This window comes from Triticum dicoccoides, chromosome 3B (assembly GCF_002162155.2).
Source record: "Triticum dicoccoides isolate Atlit2015 ecotype Zavitan chromosome 3B, WEW_v2.0, whole genome shotgun sequence".
NCBI lineage: Eukaryota > Viridiplantae > Streptophyta > Magnoliopsida > Poales > Poaceae > Triticum > Triticum dicoccoides.
The window spans coordinates 340,161,901-340,184,560 of record NC_041385.1 but is presented as its reverse complement, the minus strand read 5'-3'; positions in this window follow the sequence as shown (position 1 = coordinate 340,184,560).

Sequence of the window (22,660 nt, the reverse complement as noted above, 5' to 3'; positions counted from 1 at the left end):
CAGCAATGCATGCGGTGCCATGTAGGCAGGCAGGCAGTTGAGGTGGCGCGGTGGTGGAGCCTCCATGAAGAGTTGCATGCTGCCACATAGGTGCCTGCCCAGCTGGCTAGGTTGGCAGCTGCATACGAATGGCAGTGAAGACTTCGCTGGCTCGGGCCTGGCAGTGGCCCTCCCGGTGCGCTTGGTGAGGGTCTTGTCGGGTGGCCCGGCAAGGGTCTTTCCATGGCGCACTGGCTTCCCCGGCAAGGATCTTGCCGGGGGTCTTGTGGGTCTCTTCGGTGAGGATGGCTGCCTCCCTATCCTCATTTGATCTTGAGCATTCTATGTCTTCACAAAGATCTGCATGCCATCACGGAGGTGCCTCCCGAGCCCTGTCCCCACGCATTTGTCTAGCGTTAGTGGGCTCAAAGGTGGCTCCTCGGCTGGTGGGCGCAGGCTCACCCGGCAAGGGTCTTGCCGGGGCCGCTGAGGCTCCCCCGGCAAGAGTCCTTGCCGAGGAAACCTACTCCATCCATCTGATCTTCGTGGCCTTGGTTCTTGTCGTTGCTCTGTTTGCCTTGTGGCTTCGGCTTCTCTTCGGCCTCCCCTTTCTGCCCTATTATGCGTGGCCGTGGCGGGAGGCTCTGACTGCCCGTGCACAAGTAAAGGTGTCAAAAGCAGGGCCCCTACTTTTGTACACCAACAGTACCCAGCAAGACTTACATCAGAACTAGCTACATATGCATCAATATCAACAAAGGGGTGGGGGAGATTAACTGCACCAAGCCAACTTTGACTCGGTGGCTATCCTGAACTACGACTGCAAGTATCTCTTTTGAGGTGGCGCACACGAGTCCACATATTCACCATATCAGTACACCACTATGGATCTGCTCCCGTCTCCCTACAAGAAAGCCATCCATAGCACTCACGCTTATCTTGCGCATTTTAGAGTATCCACTTTCACGTGTCTATGAACTGTATAAGCAACCCGATAGTCCTTTATCGCGGACGCGGCTATTCTAATAGATCATATTAACCCTGTAGGGGTGTACTTCTTCACACCCTCTCGCCACTTACCACCATGTACACGTCATGTATCTCGGCAACCTTCAAGCGGAAGCCTGGCGAGGGTGTCGGCCACGACCTAACTAACCACACAAGTCTCTAGTCCAGGTTTATTGCCTATTCGGGTTCCATCCGCAAGGAGATCCGGCCCGGGTGTCGCTCACGGCCCCAAACGATGTGTACAGGGTTCCAAGCCCACCAAATGGGCGACGCTTGGTTTACCCGGCCACGATGCCTAGTCTGATCCAAGCCTACCTATACCGGGTGCCACTTGGTAGACTACTAACACAACCTACAAACACCAGAAACTAGTTGCAACTCCTGGACAGAGATCGAGTTGATTAATAAGTCGAGAGAGCTTGGAGTTCCCAGAGCCTAATGTGTCCTAGTAACTATCTTGGATCACAGACATAGAACTCAGTTCCTGAGGACGGTTTCAATGAGACAACCCACCATGTACTGCTACATGGCCTCTCACCGCTACCTTTCCCAAATCGTGTTCACACACTTAGCTCTCAACAGTAGGACATGTTTCACAACATTCTAATTCATCACCGATGAATCAGACCTGACACAACTCTAAGCAATAGCAGGCTTGACAAACAAGCATGAATGAGTAGGCACATCATGGCCCAAACAACTCCTACTCATGCTAGTGGGTTTCATCTATTTACTGTGGCAATGACATGACATGCAGAGGAAAGGGGTTCAACTACCGCAATGTAACAATTGAATCCTTGTTGTCCTAATGCAGTAAAAAGAGAGGAGGATCAAGAGAGTGGGATTGTATCGGAATGAACAAGGGGTTTTTCTTGCCTGGCACTTCTGAAGATAGCACTGCTCATCATTGGTGACAATGATCACAACGTCGGAAACATACGTCTACCGAGAGGGAACAACCACCGACAAACAGGAGGGAACACAATCAATGCAATGTAATAGTATGATGCATGATCATGACATGGCGATATGCTGTGATTTAGCTAATGCAACTAGCAACAGTTTAAAGTTGATTTGAACACAAGGTTCAAATTCAAACTCCATATAAGTCCTTTCAAATGACATTCATTTGATTTGTCCTAAACAGTGGTCATAAGTTGTTCTAACATGCATGGAAATGCCATAAATAGATTCTTTGGATTTTTCTAATCATTTTTCATATATAAATTATTTCATTTGGAGTTACGGTTTATTTTATATGAATTTTTGAAGTTTATACTATTTTCTGGATTTCCCTGATTATTTAGAAAATAAGCTAAATTCCAAAAAAGGAATATTGCGTCAGCACTGCGTCAGCACGACATGAGCAGGTCAATAGAGGTCAGCCGGGTCAAACCTAACCAGTGGGTCCCACTGGTCTGTGACACAGTGCTGGCCCGGGTCACTGGCAGGTGGGGTCTGTCAATGGCCACGTCAGTGAAGGAAATATGCCCTAGAGGCAATAATAAAGTTATTATTTATTTCCTCATATCATGATAAATGTTTATTATTCATGCTAGAATTGTATTACCCGGAAACATGATACATGTGTGAATACATAGACAAACATAATGTCACTAGTGTGCCTCTACTTGACTAGCTCATTAATCAAAGATGGCTATGTTTCCTAACCATAGACATGTGTTGTCATTTGATTAACGAGATCACATCATTGGGAGAATGATGTAATTGACTTGACCCATTCCGTTAGCCTAGCACTCGATCGTTTAGTATGTTGCTATTGCTTTCTTCATGACTTATACAAAGTTCCTACAACTATGAGATTATGCAACTCCCGTTTACCGGAGGAACACTTTGTGTGCTACCAAACGTCACAACGTAACTGGGTGATTATAAAGGAGCTCCACAGGTGTCTCCGAAGGTACATGTTGAGTTGGCGTATTTCGAGATTAGGATTTGTCACTCCGATTGTCGAAGAGGTATCTCTGGGCCCTCTCGGTAATGCACATCACTATAAGCCTTGCAAGCAATGTGGCCAATGAGTTGGTTACGGAATGATGTATTATGTAACGAGTAAAGAGACTTGCCGGTAACGAGATTGAACTAGGTATTGGATACCGACGATCAAATCTCGGGCAAGTAACATACCGATGACAAAGGGAACAACATATGTTGTTATGCGGTTTGACCGATAAAGATCTTCGTAGAATATGTAGGAGCCAATATGAGCATCCAGGTTCCGCTATTGGTTATTGACCGAGAACAGTACTAGGTCATGTCTACATAGTTCTTGAACCCGTAGGGTCCGCACGCTTAACGTTACGATGCCAATTTCATTATGAGTTTATAAGTTTTGATGTAACGAAGGTTGTTCGGAGTCCCGGATGTGATCACGGACATGACGTGGAGTCTCGAAATGCTCGAGACATAAATATTGATATATTGGACGACTCTATTCGGACACCGGAAGTGTTCCGGGTGATTTCGGAGAAAACCGGAGTGTCAGAGGGGTTACCGGAACCCCCCGGGGAAGTATTGGGCTTTAGTGGGCCTGAGGGGAGAGAGAGGGCAGGGGCCCAGGAGGTGGCGCCCCCCCCCATGGGGAGTCCGAATTGGACTAGGGGAGGGGGGCGCGGCCCCTCTTTCCCTCTCCCTCTCCCTCTCTTTCTTCCCCCTTCCTCCTTCCTAGTGGGACTAGGAAAGGGGAGTCCTACTCCCACTAGGAGGAGGACTCCCCCCTCCTTGGCACGCCCCCTAGGGCCGGCCAGCCTCCCCCCTTGCTCCTTTACATACGGGGGCAGGGGGGCACCTCTAGACACACAAGTTGATCCTCGTGATCATTCCTTAGCCGTGTGCGGTGCCCCCTTCCACCATATTCCACCTGGTCATATCGTTGCGGTGCTTAGGCGAAGCCCTGCGTCGGTAGAACATCATCATCGTCACCACGCCGTCGTGCTGACGGAACTCATCCCCGACACCCTGCTGGATCAGAGTCTGGTGATCGTCATCGAGCTGAACATGTGCTGAACTCGGAGGTGCCGTATGTTCGGTACTTGGATCGGTCGGATCGTGAAGACGTACGACTACATCAACCGCGTTGTCATAACGCTTCCGCTTACGGTCTACGAGGGTACATGGACAACACTCTCCCCTCTCGTTGCTATGCATCACCATGATCTTGCGTGTGCGTAGGAATTTTTTTGAAATTACTACGTTCCCCAACAGTGGCATCCGAGCCAGGTTTTATGCGTAGATGTCATATGCACGAGTAGAACACAAGTGAGTTGTGGACGATACAAGTCATACTACTTACCAGCATGTCATACTTTGGTTCAGCGGTATTGTGAGATGAAGCGGCCCGGTCCGACATTACGCGTATGCTTACACGAGACTGGTTTCACCATTACGAGCACTCGTGCTTAAAGGTGACTGGCAGGTGTCTGTCTCTCTCACTTTAGTTAAACCGAGTGTGGCTACGACCGGTCCTTGCGAAGGTTAAAACAGGACTAACTTGACGAACTATCATTGTGGTTTTGATGCGTAGGTAAGAACGGTTCTTGCTCAGCCCGTAGCAGCCACGTAAAATTTGGAACAACAAAGTAGAGGACGTCTAACTTGTTTTTGCATGACCTATTGTGATGTGATATGGTCAAGACGTGATGCTATATTTTATTGTATGAGATGATCATGTTTTGTAACTGAAGTTATCGGCAACTGGCAGGAGCCATATGGTTGTCGCTTTATTGTAAGAAATGCAAACGCCCTGTAATTGCTTTACTTTATCACTAAGTGGTAGCGATAGTCGTAGAAGCAATAGATGGCATAACGACAACGATGCTACGATGGAGATCAAGGTGTCGCACCGGTGACGATGGTGATCACGACGGTGCTTCGGAGATGGAGATCACAAGCACAAGATGATGATGACCATATCATATCACTTATATTGATTGCATGTGATGTTTATCCTTTATGCATCTTATCTTGCTTTGATTGACAGTAGCATTTTAAGATGATCTCTCACTAAATTATCAAGAAGTGTTCTCCCTGAGTATGCACCGTTGTGAAAGTTCTTCGTGCTGAGACACCACGTGATGATCGGGTGTGATAGGCTCTACGTTCAAATACAACTGGTGCAAAACAGTTGCACACGCCGAATACTCAGGTTAAACTTGACGAGCCTAGCATATACAGATATGGCCTCAGAACACAGAGACCGAAAGGTCGAACGTGAATCATATAGTAGATATGATCAACATAGAGATGTTCACCATTGAAACTACTCCATCTCACGTGATGATCGGACATGGTTTAGTTTATTTGTATCACGTGATCACTTAGATGACTAGAGAGATGTCTGTCTAAGTGGGAGTTCTTAAGTAATATGATTAATTGACCTTAAATTTATCATGAACTTAGTACCTGATAGTATTTAGCTTGTCTATGTTTGTTGTAGATAAATGGCTCGTGCTGTTGTTCCGTTGAATTTTAATGTGTTCCTTGAGAAAGCTAAGTTGAAAGATGATGGTAGCAATTACACGACTGGGTCCGTAACCTGAGGATTATCCTCATTGCTGCATAGAAGAATTACGTCCTGGAAGCACCGCTGGGTGCCAGGCCTGCTGCTGATGCAACTGACGATGTTAAGAACGTCTGGCAGAGCAAAGCTGATGACTACTCGATAGTTCAGTGTGCCATGCTTTACGGCTTGGAACCGGGTCTTCAACGATGTTTTGAACGTCATGGAGCATATGAGATGTTCCAGGAGTTGAAGTTAATATTTCAAGAAAAAGCCCGGATTGAGAGATATGAAGTCTCCAATAAGTTCTATAGCTGTAAGATGGAGGAGAATAGTTCTGTCAGTGAACACATACTAAAAATGTCTGGGTATAATAATCACTTGATTCAACTGGGAGTTAATCTTCTTGATGATAGTGTCATTGACAGAATTCTTCAATCACTGCCACCAAGCTACAAGAACTTCGTGATGAACTATAATATGCAAGGGATGGACAAGACTATTCCCGAGCTCTTCGCAATGCTAAAAGCCGCGGAGGTAGAAATCAAGAAGGAGCATCAAGTGTTGATGGTCAACAAGACCACCAGTTTCAAGAAAAAGGGCAAAGGGAAGAAGGGGAACTTTAAGAAGAACAACAAACAAGTTGCTGCTCAAGAGAAGAAACCCAAGTCTGGACCTAAGCCTGAGACTGAGTGCTTCTACTGCAACCAGACTGGACACTGGAAGCGGAACTGCCCCAGGTATTTGGCAGATAAGAAGGATGGCAAAGTGAATAAAGGTATATGTGATATACATGTTATTGATGTGTACCTTACTAATGCTCGTAGTAGTACCTGGGTATTTGATTCTGGTTCTGTTGCTAATATTTGCAGCTCGAAACAGGGACTACGGATTAAGCGAAGATTGGCTAAGGACGAGGTGACGATGCGCGTGGGAAATGGTTCCAAAGTCGATGTGATCGCGGTCGGCACGCTACCTCTACATCTACCGTCAGGATTAGTTTTAGACCTAAATAATTGTTATTTGGTGCCAGCGTTGAGCATGAACATTATATCTGGATCTTGTTTGATGCGAGACGGTTATTCATTAAATCAGAGAATAATGGTTGTTCTATTTATATGAGTAATATCTTTTATGGTCATGCACCCTTGAAGAGTGGTCTATTTTTATTGAATCTCGATAGTAGTGATACACATATTCATAGTGTTGAAGCCAAAAGATGCAGAGTTGATAATGATAGTGCATCTTCTTTGTGGCACTGCCGTTTAGGTCATATCGGTGTAAAGCGCATGAAGAAACTCCATACTGATGGACTTTTGGAATCACTTGATTATGAATCACTTGGTACTTGCGAACCGTGCCTCATGGGCAAGATGACTAAAACGCCGTTCCCCGGAACTATGGAGCGAGCAACTGATTTATTAGAAATCATACATACTGATGTATGTGGTCCAATGAAATTGAGGCTCGCGGCGGGTATCGTTATTTTCTCACCTTCACAGATGATTTGAGCAGATGTGGGTATATCTACTTAATGAAACACAAGTCTGAAACATTTGAAAAGTTCAAAGAATTTCAGAGTGAAGTGGAAAATCATCGTAACAAGAAAATAAAATTTCTGCGATATGATCGTGGAGGAGAATATTTGAGTTACGAGTTTGGTTTACATTTGAAGCAATGCGGAATAGTTTCGCAACTCACGCCACCCGGAACACCACAGCGAAATGGTGTGTCCGAACGTCGTAATCGTACTTTACTAGATATGGTGCGATCTATGATGTCTCTTACTGATTTACCGCTATCGTTTTGGGGTTATGCTTTAGAGACGGCCGCATTCACGTTAAATAGGGCACCATCCAAATCCGTTGAGACGACGCCTTATGAACTGTGGTTTGGCAAGAAACCAAAGTTGTCGTTTCTTAAAGTTTGGGGCTGCGATGCTTATGTGAAGAAACATCAACCAGATAAGCTCGAACCCCAATCGGAGAAATGTGTCTTCATAGGATACCCAAAAGAGACTATTGGGTACACCTTCTATCACAGATCTGAGGGCAAGATTTTCATTGCTAAATTCGGATCCTTTCTAGAGAAGGAGTTTCTCTTGAAAGAAGTGAGTGGGAGGAAAGTAGACCTTGATGAGGTAACTGTACCTGCTCCCTTATTGGAAAGTAGTCCATCACAAGAACCGGTTCCTATGACAACTACACCAATTAGTGAGGAAGCTAATGATATTGATCATGAAACTTCAGATCAAGTTTCTACTGAACCTCGTAGGTCTACCAGAGTAAGATCCACACCAGAGTGGTACGGTAATCCTATTCTGGAAGTCATGTTACTTGACCATGGCGAACCTACGAACTATGAGGAAGCGATAATGAGCCCAGATTCCGCAAAATGGCTAGAAGCCATGAAATCTGAGATAGGATCCATGTATGAGAACAAAGTATGGACTTTGGTTGACTTGCCCGATGATCGGCAAGCCATTGAGAATAAATGGATTTTTAAGAATAAGACTGACGCTGATGGTAATGTTACTGTCTACAAAGCTCGACTTGTTGCGAAAGGTTTTCGAAAAGTTCAAGGGGTTGACTATGATGAGACTTTCTCACCCGTAGCGATGCTTAAGTCTGTCCGAATAATGTTAGCAATTGCCGCATTTTATGATTATGAAATTTGGCAAATGGATGTCAAAACTGCATTCCTGAATGGATTTCTGGAAGAAGAGTTGTATATGATGCAACCAAAAGGTTTTATCGATCCAAAAGGTGCTGACAAAGTGTGCAAGCTCCAGCGATCCATTTATGGACTGGTGCAAGCATCTCGGAGTTGGAATAAACGCTTTGATAGTGTGATCAAAGCATATGGTTTTATACAGACTTTTGGAGAAGCCTGTATTTACAAGAAAGTGAGTGGGAGCTCTGTAGCATTTCTGGTATTATATGTAGATGACATTTTATTAATTGGAAATGATATAGAATTTCTGGATAGCATAAAGGGATACTTGAATAAAAGTTTTTCAATGGAAGACCTCGGTGAAGCTGCTTACATATTGGGCATAAAGATCTATAGAGATAGATCAAGACGCTTAATTGGACTTTCACAAAGCACATACCTTGATAAAGTTTTGAAAAAGTTCAAAATGGATCAGGCAAAGAAAGGGTTCTTGCTTGTATTACAAGGTGTGAAGTTGAGTCAGACTCAATGCCCGACCACAGCAGAAGATAGAGAGAAAATGAAAGATGTTCCCTATGCTTCAGCCATAGGCTCTATCATGTATGCAATGCTGTGTACCAGACCTGATGTATGCTTAGCAATAAGCTTAGCATGTAGGTACCAAAGTAATCCAAGAGTGGATCACTGGACAGCGGTCAAGAACATCCTGAAATACCTGAAAAGGACTAAGGATATGTTTCTTGTTTATGGAGGTGACAAAGAGATAGTCGTAAATGGTTACATCGATGCAAGCTTTGACACTGATCCGGACGATTCTAAATCGCAAACCGGATACGTGTTTTTATCAAACGGTCGAGCTGTAAGTTGGTGCAGTTCTAAACAAAGCATCGTGGCGGGATCTACATGCGAAGCGGAGTACATAGCTGCTTCGGAAGCAGCAAATGAAGGAGTCTGGATGAAGGAGTTCATTTCCGAACTAGGTGTCATACCTAGTGCATCGGGACCAATGAAGATCTTTTGTGACAATACTGGTGCAATTGCCTTGGCAAAGGAATCCAGATTTCACAAGAGGACCAAGCACATCAAGAGACGCTTCAATTCCATCCAGGACCAAGTCCAGGTGGGAGACATAGAGATTTGCAAGATACATACGGATCTGAATGTTGCAGACCCGTTGACTAAGCCTCTTCCACGAGCAAAACATGATCAGCACCAAGACTCCATGGGTGTTCGAATCATTACTGTGTAATCTAGATTATTGACTCTAGTGCAAGTGGGACACTGAAGGAAATATGCCCTAGAGGCAATAATAAAGTTATTATTTATTTCCTCATATCATAATAAATGTTTATTATTCATGCTAGAATTGTATTACCCGGAAACATGATACATGTGTGAATACATAGACAGACATAATGTCACTAGTGTGCCTCTACTTGACTAGCTCATTAATCAAAGATGGTTATGTTGCCTAACCATAGGCATGTGTTGTCATTTGATTAACGAGATCACATCATTAGGAGAATGATGTGATTGACTTGACCCATTCCGTTAGCCTAGCACTTGATCGTTTAGTATGTTGCTATTGCTTTCTTCATGACTTATAAAAAGTTCCTACAACTATGAGATTATGCAACTCCCGTTTACCGAGGAACACTTTGTGTGCTACCAAACATCACAACATAACTAGGTCATTATAAAGGAGCTCTACAGGTGTCTTCGAAGGTACATGTTGAGTTGGTGTATTTCGAGATTAGGATTTGTCACTCCGATTGTCGGAGAGGTATCTCTGGGCCCTCTCGGTAATGCACATCACTATAAGCCTTGCAAGCAATGTGGCCAATGAGTTGGTTACGGAATGATGCATTATGTAACGAGTAAAGAGACTTGCCAGTAACGAGATTGAACTAGGTATTGGATACCGACGATCGAATCTCGAGCAAGTAACATACCGATGACAAAGGGAACAACGTATGTTGTTATGCAGTTTGACCGATAAAGATCTTCGTAGAATATGTAGGAGCCAATATGAGCATCTAGGTTCCGCTATTGGTTATTGACCGAGAACACTTCTAGGTCATGTCTACATAGTTCTCGAACTCGTAGGGTCCGCACGCTTAACATTACGATGACAGTTTCATTATGAGTTTATAAGTTTTGATGTACCAAAGGTTGTTCAGAGTCTCGGATGTGATCATGGACATGACGAGGAGTCTCGAAATGGTTGAGACATAAAGATTGATATATTGGACGACTATATTCGGACACCGGAAGTGTTCCGGGTGATTTCGGAGAAAACCGGAGTGCCGGAGGGGTTACCGGAAGCCCCCGGGAAGTATTGGGCCTTAGTGGCTCTGAGGGGAGAGAGAGAGCGGCAGCCCAGGAGGTGGCGCGTCCCCCCCATGGGGAGTCCGAATTGGACTAGGGGAGTGGGGCGCGGCCCCTCTTTCCCTCTCCCTCTCCCTCTCTTTCCTTCCCCCTTCCTCCTTCCTAGTGGGACTAGGAAAGGGGAGTCCTACTCCCACTAGGAGGAGGACTCCCCCCTCCTTGGCATGCCCCCTAGGGCTGGCCGGCCTCCCCCCTTGCTCCTTTATATACGGGGGCAGGGGGCACCTCTAGACACACAAGTTGATCCTCGTGATCGTTCCTTAGCCGTGTGCGGTGCCCCCTTCCACCATATTCCACCTCGGTCATATCGTTGTGGTGCTTAGGCGAAGCCCTGCGTCGGTAGAACATCATCATCGTCACCACGCCGTCGTGCTGACGGAACTCATCCCCGACACCCTGCTGGATCGGAGTCCGGGGATCGTCATCGAGCTGAATGTGTGCTCAACTCGGAGGTGCCGTACGTTCGGTACTTGGATCGGTCGGATCGTGAAGACGTACGACTACATCAACCGCATTGTCATAACGCTTCCGCTTACGGTCTACAAGGGTACATGGACAACACTCTCCCCTCTCATTGCTATGCATCACCATGATCTTGTGTGTGCGTAGGAATTTTTTTGAAATTACTACGTTCCCCAACAGTCAGCAAGGTCAACGCTGACGCGTGGGGCCTCTATGATTAGTTAAAACTAAGCAGGAATTAAATTATGGTTAATTAAGGGCATGGTGCCCATATGTAAGTGGGTCAGGGGATTTAATTAGTAGGGTCATTGGTGGCTAATGGTGGTGCCACGTCAGTAGTCACCGGGGTTACTCATCGGTGACCACATTCTGCGGCGGTGGCTCGCCGGAGGCTCGAGTTTCATGTATAGGTGGCGGTTCGGGGCGCGGACGGTCCCATTGGAAAGCTGGCACGCGGCCACTTCCAACGGTGCAAGCGGGGTTGCTGGTGGTGGCGTCTCGCGGTGACGGCGGCAGGCAAAAGCGACGGCTGGAGCTACGGCTGCATGGGCGCGAGGGCTGCTGCGCGTTGGCCAGAGATCAGAGGGGCGCATCAGGATCCTGGGGACCCGGCGAGCCCGCGGGACCTACTGGAGCGAGCGAAACAGCTCCAGGGCGCGAGGTTCGTCGACCATGGTGATGGCCGGAGGTTGGTGCTTGCGGGGACGGCAGCTACGGCTCGGGAACGAGCAAGAGAGGAGGGGGAAAATGAAGGAGTCCTCACAGTAAAGTCGTTGAGCAGCTCAGACGGCTCGGGGAGGCCCTCTTTGTCACAAATTGACGGCGGCGATCCACGGTTGCTAGCGAGGAAGACAATGATGCTGACGGTGATGCAGTGTACCCGGGCTTCTGACCTTCAGCGTGTAGACGAGGACGAGTTTCTCTCAGCGGCTGGACAAGGGCGGGGCCTAGGGTGCGGGGTGGCTACGGCGGCGAGCAGCGGCGCTCTTCGGTGCGCTCGGTGGTGCGAGGAAGAAAGGGCAGAGGAGGGGAGAGGCTACGGGTGCGAGAGAGAGAGAGGTCAGGGGGGTACGTGGCGTCGTCTAGAGCCGTCCAGAGCGAGCAGGCAGGCTGGAGGTGGCATCGCGCGTGTGTGCGTGCCGTGGGCACACGCCCTCCTGCCTACTGGCAGGAGGTTGAAGACAGTAGGAAGGGAGGAGGTGGGCTGGCCGGTTGCTGGGCCGCCAAATAGGTAAGTCCAGGTAGGTTCTCTCTCCTTTTCTATTTTTCTTCTGTTTTTCTATTTTGCTGTAACTTTAGGGCTTTATTAAAAACACTAAAACAAGCTCACAATTCATGCAAGTACTTGAGGCTACTGTTTGGCTTGTTTCCAACAGTAAACATTTTAGTTCATGAATATTTGTACATTTAAAATATTTTATAGCATTTAAATACCGAAATGCAAATACCATATGATTTAATTCAGTGACCCTTTTGTTGTCCTAGAAAAATGTGAACCATTTTTGACAGAGGTTCTAGACCAAGGCAAAGATGATGAACATTTTAGAAGGGCATTTCAGGTTCATTGAAAAAGTATTTTAGCAACGCTAGTTGATTTAAGTGGTGCTGGGGGTTTCTGCCATCCCCATTTCAAGTTTATTTGAATTTTAATCATGATGACATGGGCTGAGCTAGGGCTGTGACACTGGTGGTGGCTCGGCTAGTGGCGGCGCTCCACTTGGCGGCTGAGGGCTGGTTATGCGGAGCATCCTACGGACATCACCATGTCAAGAGTCCGTTTGGTGAGTGACACATGCGACATCTACTTCACATACACAAAGGTGAATCATCTCCTTTACACGTGCTCACTTGACCCCTTCAAGGATGGTATGCTACTCGACACCCCTCTGGTGCGCATGCATAGGTATTGTTGGAACACTATGGACGACGAGGAGGAGTGCGAACGCAAGTGTACAACTACACCATCCATGAGGGAAGCCTAGAAGCGATGATGGAATAAGACGATGCTGCTAAAGCTATAGCAGCCGGACATCCGGCGCCCGTGCAGCTACGCAGGACCTGCACCAACAGACGCACAAGAGCATCAGCGGCCGGACATCCGGCGACAACCCCGGACATCCGACAACTTAGCAAAGTCCAGACATCCGGCACCCCTCCCGAAAATCCGGCAACGAGTACAGAAGCTACGTACATCAAATGGCCGGACATCTGGCCCGAGCCCCGGACATCTGGCGCGTTCTGAAGCCCCGGACATCCGGCACCTGCGCGTGCACAGCCGGGCCAAAGGCCCATGTATCCCCTCCTCACTTACCCCTTCGTGGACTTGCCTGTATATCTATTCCACCTCCACCTCCTTTCTAGGGTTAGCAAATATGATAGCTAATTGTTAGGTGAGCTTTGCTCCTACGTCTAGTCTTGAGAGAGAGAGAGAGACTACCACTCCCATTGAGTTCAATACCTCCATGTGAGAAGATCCTGCGGGATATCATCAAGACCCCATCACGGGAAGATCCGTATAGGATACCATCAAGACCTCCTCTTGGAGATGAACCTTACCCTGTATCTTTCCCTTTGTTGTTCATGTACCTTGTGGATCTTGTGTGTTTGATTGGCTAGTGGATGTGCGATTGGACTTGTTCTTGAGTGTTTCCCCTTGTGATTTCTCTCCGTTCTTCCCCGTGTTCTTCGTGTTCTTCGAGAGATCCCACTCCAATCGTGAAAGATCGGCCTACACCATGTTAGCCCCATATCGTATGGTATCATAGCCACGTTTATCACATATTTGGAGTCCCTCCCACCGTTTTCTAGCCTTCTTTTGCTTGATTTCGTCCTAAATTTCGAAAATCCCTACCAAAAATAACCCCAATTTTCTTTTTGTGATTTGTTGGTTTGATGATGTTTTGCTGATTTTGATCTATGGATTTGCTTGGTTTCAAGTGGATCTAGCATCTTCCCAAGTTTTCCCACCTTCCATCCACGGAATCTCTGCAATTTTGCCCCCGAAATCATCAATTTCTGCCCCCAAATCGAGTTTCAAAGTCCAAATCCCAATCTTGAATCGTTGGGCCGGATAACCGGGCCATCGGGCCGGACATCCGGCTCCTGGAGCACAAAATCCACACGGTTCTGGACATCAGCCCCCAGACATCCGGCCCCCACCCTCGGATGTCCGACCCCTGACATTTCAGCTTTTCCCATTTCACCATTTTGACCATAACTTTCACATCCAGAGTTTGATTTTCGTGTTATTTAGCTCGTTGAGAAGCTATTGACATCCCCCATCCATCTAGATAGGTATCAACACCATTTGACTCCATCAAAATTTCGAAAATTTGGCTAGTTTGCCTAGGCTTTCCACCATATCATCCGCATTACCACCACCGACTTCCGTAACCTAACCCATTTTGATCCATATAGCTTTAGTGGTTGCTTGAGTAGTGATTCGAGTCTCCTAAGGTGTTTCGGCTACTTAGGGACGGTTGCTTCTTCATCAACCACCACCACCACTTCCGCATAACCTTGCCCACCATACCCTTCCACCACCCCAACTTAACCCAATTGTTGTTTGAGCTTGTTTGGGTTGTGGTTTGTGGCTTGTGTCTCTTAAGGTGTTTCGGCTACTTAGGGACAACAACTTCAACTACGACATGTGTATAGCCAATCATTCCACTTCCGCATTGCCAAGTGCAAACTACCACCGCTTTCCGCTACCACCATTTGACATTTTGCCTTTGGAGATTTTGAGTTTGCGGTTTTTCAGTTTCCTAAGGTGTTTCGGATAATTAGGGACGGCATGACATCGACAACACCGGCTCTCATCATCGCCAAGCACGGTAACCTCGACGACACCATTGTATATTCCTCTTGCAATTGCATTGATAACCTCTAGACCATTTTGTGTCACTTGCCTATCGAGACTAGCCATTGAGTATTGCCGGCAATGTTACTTGTGCACATTAGTGATCCATACCTTCCATTGCATACATACCATATCATATTGGTATCATCATATCATCTCTTGCATCACAAGATTGTTCCTGCATATACACAATTGCTATCTTGGTTTGTGCATTGTGCAAAAGTGGCCATACAAAAAAGAGGATAAAGCTTTTAAGCAAAGAAAAAAGAGTGAACAAAGAGCTTGGAAGGAATAGCCATAGCATCACAATATATCATATGGTATCATATCCGATCATCTTGGGTCATCTTGTGCTAAAGCACTGGGACATACATACATAGCATACTTGGGATAGAAAGTATATCCATTTGGCATCTTATAGGTTGTGCACAAGTGTCTTATCCGCCTATAGAGCAATCGTGCTAGCATCTCTCTTGAGTTGTGAAACACCAGCGTTTTCCGTGGATTACACATTTTGTGCTCATTCCTTGGTTACACCACCCCATTTATCTATTCGTGTGTGTGTTTCCGTGTGCCATTCGTTGCTATTGGTCTACTTGTTTCACTTGCGAATTTGTGAATCTCTTTCAACATTATTGACTCTTGCTAACATTTTGCATCAAATTATTTGTGCCACTATCCTTACCAAGCTACTCCATAAGCTTTACTTGACAGGTGTGAGTGAACAAGTCTGGTAACAATTCAACTATTCTTTCATTTCACATTGAGTGAAACGGGATACATCCTCAACTTTGGGAAAAGGTAACTTGCTATTGTTTATATCATTTCCTACTCACCTCTACTCGAGTCTTGTGATGGATAGGAAAGGCATTTCAACTTTGGTCTACAACAACGACGAATTCAATGCCACAAAAAACAACTCCGATGCCAAGACGCAAGCTCAAATGGAGGAGATCAAAGCCCTCATAAAATCCTACAAGCAATCTTCCTCATCTTCGAGAAGACGCTCAAGTATACATGCTTCCGAGCTAGCATCTCCGGCAAGGTCACATCGGCATCGACACCATCACCAACAAGAACGTGATGGTCAAGAGCTCAACACCAACTACCGCTCAATGACTTCATCATCTCCCTTGGCATCTTCGCCTAGCGACTTCAAGGCATCTTCGCCTACGGACATACGGCATCTTCGCCAACAAGCACCCCAAGACTACACTCAAGAGAAGCTCCCCAAGCTCAAGTCCTCGACTTCCATGAGCTACTACGACCTCGAGACCGACAATGTGATTCCTTTCTATGGGACTCACGAACCCGAGGAGTATCTCGAGTGGGAGCACTTGATGGACGACTACCTCAAGATACATCAAGTTCGTCTCAAAGATCAAGTGAAGTGCGCCACAAGCAACGTCCACGACTACGGATCGGCATGGTGGCTTCACACACCTTCGGAGAGCTACGACAAGAGTTGGTCCAAGATGAAGAGAGCTATGCGGCAAGAGTTCGTGCCTCCAACCTACACGGAACAACTTCTACGCCAATTGGAGAACACCATCCAAGGATCCAAGTCCATCGACAAGTACTTCAAGGAGATGAAGATTGCCTTGCGACGAGCTAGTGTGGACGACCCCATTTTGATGAAGTTCCACTTCATCATGGGATTAAACAATGACATCTCCAAGACTATCTTTCTCGAGAACTACAAGTCCCTCAATGACAACTACGTTGGTGCTCTCAAGGTAGAACAAGAACTCATGAAGGCCAAGGCTTCTCCACCCCAAGCACACTTCACGGCGACCAAGCTCTAAGACAAGCATGAGGCTAGTACCACCAAGATGTCCACGCCCAACGAGCTACAAGATGATGCTCCCAAGTTCGACTTCACCGCCATCCCTCTTTGTGGCATTGATGATGCCGAGTCTACCATGAATCTTTTTCAAGACGGTGCGGCGACGAGTATGACTACGGAGACCCTCATGGACCAAGCTTTGGAGGTGAGCGACAAGGTGGCGAGCAAGAATTATGCTTCCATCTTTGGAGGCGAGAGTGATGATGTGCCATCTTCGGCCTTCATCCACGGCGACGATGAGGAGATGTTTGAGCATGGAATTTTCGCTTCGGTCATGGAGGAGAGTGATGATGTGCCATCTTCGGCCTACATCCATGGCAACAACAACAAGATGGTTGAGCATGGGATTTTCCCATCGACCACGGTGACGTATGATGACTTGAGTGACTCCTGCCACAATATTGAGAGTGAGAGTGACTTCACCACTAGTCCCATATATGATGAGTTGCCCCACTTTCCATGTGAGGAGAGCCACAACCCCCACCACTTGAGTGAGATGAGTGACTCCACCATATGTGACTTTGAGTGCACTTATTTTGAGGGAGTGAGTGAACCACCACATAGAGAGAGTGTGATAGTTGATAGGTCTCGTGAGGCCATTTGCATTTCTAACAACTTGACCTCTACCTCTATTGTGTCTTCTCATTTGGTGCTAGGTCCCATTTATGATGATGCACCGATCCTCGATGACTTTGTCCTCCCTTTGGACACGACGATGGCCATGGTGGAATATGATGCACCCCCACATGGTTCCATCAAGATGAAGATGACCACCATTTGGTCTTTCCCACCTCACCTACACCACTTTAGTGGAATGACAAAGGTAACATAGGTGACGGTGATGCTCTAGTCCCACTAGTGAACATTCTTGACATTGATTGCTTGCATGATGTTCATCCACCTAGTACCATGCTTCGTGCTAGTATGATTTCCCCATGCGAAGATTAGCCCATTTATGATGAGTATGATGATTCTCATGTGGAGTCTATTAGTTATGATTCCATGTTACATAGGATTTCTTGTGACAATTCTTTATGTCACATCATGTTTGCTAATCCGCTTGACTCGTCATATCCTATGCATGAGATCAACCATATGTCTTATTTGCAATCTCATCGTAGTGACTATGTATATGCCATTAAAATAAACCCAATTTGCACATATGGCATAGATGACAAGCCCATGGTTATTGGCATTTGTTTTTCTTGTGATGATATTGATATGCTCCCTTTGCATCATTTATCTCATATGCCATGCCATAACAACCTAGGTTCGGATATGAATTGTTTTGGATGTTGTCCATTTTCTCCATATGATGTTTTCGATATTGCTCATGAGGAGACCCCCATAGTTTCCTCATACATGTTAGGAGAATTTGATCCATCCCATTCATTGCATGATCCTAATACTTGTGTGCACCATATGCTCCCCATGAACAAACATGCTATTGATGTGCCATATACTTGCATTCTCAATTTGTGTCCCCATCGTGTCATACATAATAACTATTCTTTCATGATGGATGACATGTTCTTATACCATGCATCAAATTTCTTTAAGTGATGCTTATCTTGTGGTAACTCACATGTGCACATACACATCATGATGGATGATGTGTACATTTACCACGCGCACAATTTATTTGGTTTGTGTCTCTTTTGTGTAGGTACCCATGAATACTTGTCAACTTCACAATCCCATGAGTTGACAAAATGAGCTCTAGAGAGCAATGATGACTTGGGATCACGTGGATTGTCTTTCCCACCGCTCTCTTCGTGCAAACACTTCGCGCATTTCTTCTACATGTCCCTCACATGGTTATGGCTTATTGTCCATTATGTATCACTTGCCCATATTGCCATGTTCACTTTGCATGATATGGCCATTACTATGCCTTTGACATGCATTTGTGACCCATCCTTTGCATTACACATGATGATTGATTTTAGTACTTGTATGGGTATTTGCAAGCTTGGTGGAGATATTGCTTGTTATTGCCATGTTCCACTTACGACCCATTCCTATGACGATACTATGATCTTGCTTTGTGTTCATGCTTGCAATATGTCATGTGCATTACCAATGCCTATTATTTGCTCACATGACATGATTGCCATGATTTACTCTAGTTCGCATGACTTGATTACTATGCTTGCTTATGTTGCATCACCAGTGACTCATACTTGCTCATTTCATGCGGTTGATGACAACCATCTACATGCTTTGCACATGATTGTTATTGCTTCTTGTCACATATCTTCATATGTCGCTTCTCTCATGCTAGATGATTTGACATGTATTCAGTGCAACAATGCTTTTAGTCTCCCTATTGAGATTGCCCCCATAGCATTCTCGCATATATTTGGAGATTTTGATATATTTCTTGTGAAGCATGCTTGTCTTACCTCTTTGCACCACATACCAAGTGCCATGAATATAGCCATTATTGCATCATATTATTCATGCACTTGTGCTTCTAATGGTTATGTGCAAGAGAAAAGAACCATCATGATGGATGATGTGTTTATCTACCATGCGCATACGTTCTTTGTTTTGTTTTGTGCATGTCTAGGATACTTGGACTTCGTGTCGACTTCCACTTCATGTGAGTTGACCACTCGAGGTCTTGGGAGCGAGCCTCATACATTCTTTCATGACTCACTTCTTCACCACATTTCCTACCACTTCGGCATTGTGAAGAATGCACAACGACATGCTTTCAAGGTGACATCCTTCTTGAGCTTGGATATTGTGGATCATACTTCATGTGCTGCTTGCCCCATTTGCATGCATGTTCAAGACATTGCTTTCATGATTGCCACATTTCCATGCTTCATGACATATATACCTTGTGTGTTGCATCCAGTTCTTGGACTACTTGCTACTATCATATGGTTGGTTGCACCAATATCATTTCTTCACATTTGCCATGTCCCTTTACTTGTCACATGATTCACTTGATTGCCTCACGCATGATGAACAATTGCTCTTTCTATTGTGTTGAGTGCCACATTATTTTCACTACACCCTATGCACGTTATGCTTGGATTGTCTTGCACTTGACCCATGTGTTTAGACACTTCATTTTATTCGGTGTTGTAAATCCTTCCTATGCCTACCATAGACCTTTCATTGAACACATTAAGAATGATTGCTATGAACTTGAGGTAGATGCTTATTCTATTGTCACACATATTTGCATCTCTACCTCACATTTACACGCTTGCTTCCATGATGACCTTGATTTTGCCCAATGCATATGCTTACATGTCACGACACAATCCTTTGTCAAACCATATGCTATGTTTGATGACAACACTTGTTGGGTGAATCACCTCTTGAATGCTTGGTTTTGCACTAACGCTAACCAGATTTGTTTTTCCAAGTGTTTGTTCTTCTTGTTTCTTTTGATGGAATAACAAGACGGTGCGACATTGGAGAGTGCCCATTACGAGCTTGAAGATGATGAGTACTTGGTGAACGTCCACTTCTACATGGTGAAGCCATTTCTTTCCCATGGTGATTTGGTTTTCGATCTGAGGTCAAATCTTTCCCAAGGGAGAGGAGATGATGCGGAGCATCCTACGGACATCACCATGTCAAGAGTCCGTTCGGCGAGTGACACGTGCGACATCTAATTCACATACACAAAGGTGAATCATCTCCTTTACACGTGCTCACTTGACCCTTTCAAGGATGGTATGCTACTTGACACCCCTCTCGTGTGCATGCATAAGTATTGTCGGAACACTACGGACGACGAGGAGGAGTGCAAACACAAGTGTACAACTACACCATCCACGAGGGAAGCCTAGAACCGACGATGAAAGAAGATGTTGCTGCTGAAGCTACAGTGAACGGACATCCGGGCCAAGAGCCGTACATCCTGTGCCTATGCAGCCACGCAAGACCTGCACCAATAGACGCATAAGAGCATAAGTGGCCGGACATCCGGCGCCAACCCCGGACGTTCGACAACTCATCAAATCCCGGATATCTAGCATCCCTCCCGGAAATCTGGCAACGAGTACAGAAGTTATGGCCATCAAATGGCAGGACATACGGCCCAATCCCCGGACATCCGGTGTCTCATGAAGCCCCAAACATCCGGCCCCCATCCCGGACATCTGGCACCTGCACGTGCACAGCCAGGCCAAAGGCCCATGTATCCCCTCCAGGCAAATATGATAGCTCATTCTTAGGTGAGCTTTGCTCCTACCTGTACTCTTGAGAGAGAGAGACTACCACTCCCATGGAGTTCAAGACCTCCATGTGAGAAGATCCCGCGGGATATCATCAAGACCCCATCACAGAAAGATCCATCTAGGATACCATCAAGACCCCCTCTTGGAGATGAACCTTACCTTGTATCTTTCCCTTTGTTGTTCATGTACCTTGTGGATCTTGTGTGTTTTATTGTCTAGTGGATGTGTGATTGGACTTGTTCTTGAGTGTTTCCCCTTGTAATTTCTCTCCGTTCTTCCCCGTGTTCTTCATGTTCTTCGAGGGATCCCACTCCAGTCGTGAAATATCGGCCTACACCGGGTTAGCCCCGTATCAGCTGGGCAGCGTGGAATTCGAAGTGGCGGCGGCTGATCTGAGGGGGAAGGCTAGAGGAAGGCGGAGGCTAGGGTTTTTCCCATTTTGTGGAAAGGGAATGTCTATATATAGATAGAGGGGCTAGGTTAGGGGGATTTAGTCCGCTTTCGAACCATTTGATCTCAATCGGATGGTTCGAAATGGAGGGAGGGTCTATGTGGGTTAGTGGGTTGGTTTAGAGTGGGGGTGTGCTATGAAGAGAGGTGAGAGAGAAGCCCGGCGACTGTTTCGTAGACCAAAACATCCGGTGAATAAACCGGCAATGGAGAGAACTGGGAGATTGGGGAACTATGAACGGATGCAAGTTTTGAAAACATGCAGATAAAATGCACATGATGACATGGAAAAATGCAATACACAAGTGAATGTCATGGCAATGATAGCGAATAAGCGGATGACATCTGGCGCATCAGTCTCGGGGTGTCATAGCCGGCTGCGAGCTCCTGTTCTTTTTGGACGCCTACTCCGTCTACCACCAGATCAAGCTGGACCCGGCTGACGCCCTCAAGACATCTGAGGGAGTTCCGGACTAGGGGGTGTCCGGATAGCCGAACTATCATCATCGGCCGGACTCCAAGACTATGAAGATAGAAGATTGAAGACGTCGTCCCGTGTCCGGATGGGACTTTCCTTGGCGTGGAAGGCAAGCTTGGCGATACGGATATGTAGATCTCCTACCATTGTAACCGACTTTGTGTAACCCTAGCCCTCTCCGGTGTCTATATAAACCGTATGGCTTTAGTCCATAGGACGAACAACAATCATACCATAGGCTAGCTTCTAGGGTTTAGCCTCCTTGATCTCATGGTAGATCCACTCTTGTAACACACATCATCAATATTAATCAAGAAGGACGTAGGGTTTTACCTCCATCAAGAGGGCCTGAACCTGGGTAAAACATCGTGTCCCTGGTCTCCTGTTACCATCCGCCTAGACGCACAGTTCGGGACCCCCTACCCGAGATCCGCCGGTTTTGACACTGACATTGGTGCTTTCATTGAGAGTTCCTCTGTGCCGTCACCATCAGGAAGGATGCCTTTTCCTATCTTTAAAGACGGCACCATCATCAAGGGAGCTTCGGCCGCTGGCCAGACTATCCGGCTAGGCGGTTTTCTTATGACCGCTTGTTCGGCCACCGCTCCAATAATGACCTCTCAAGTCGTTAAAAGCGATCTTCACGTCAGCTCGGAATTCGCCGAGCAGCTAGATCCGATTGAGCTCTCCTCTGTAAACGAGCTCTTGGATCGCATCGCCTCCCTGGGAGTTGCTACCGACTACGATCAGATTGGGCTTAAAACCGATCTGAGAGAAATCAGCTCTCCCCAGG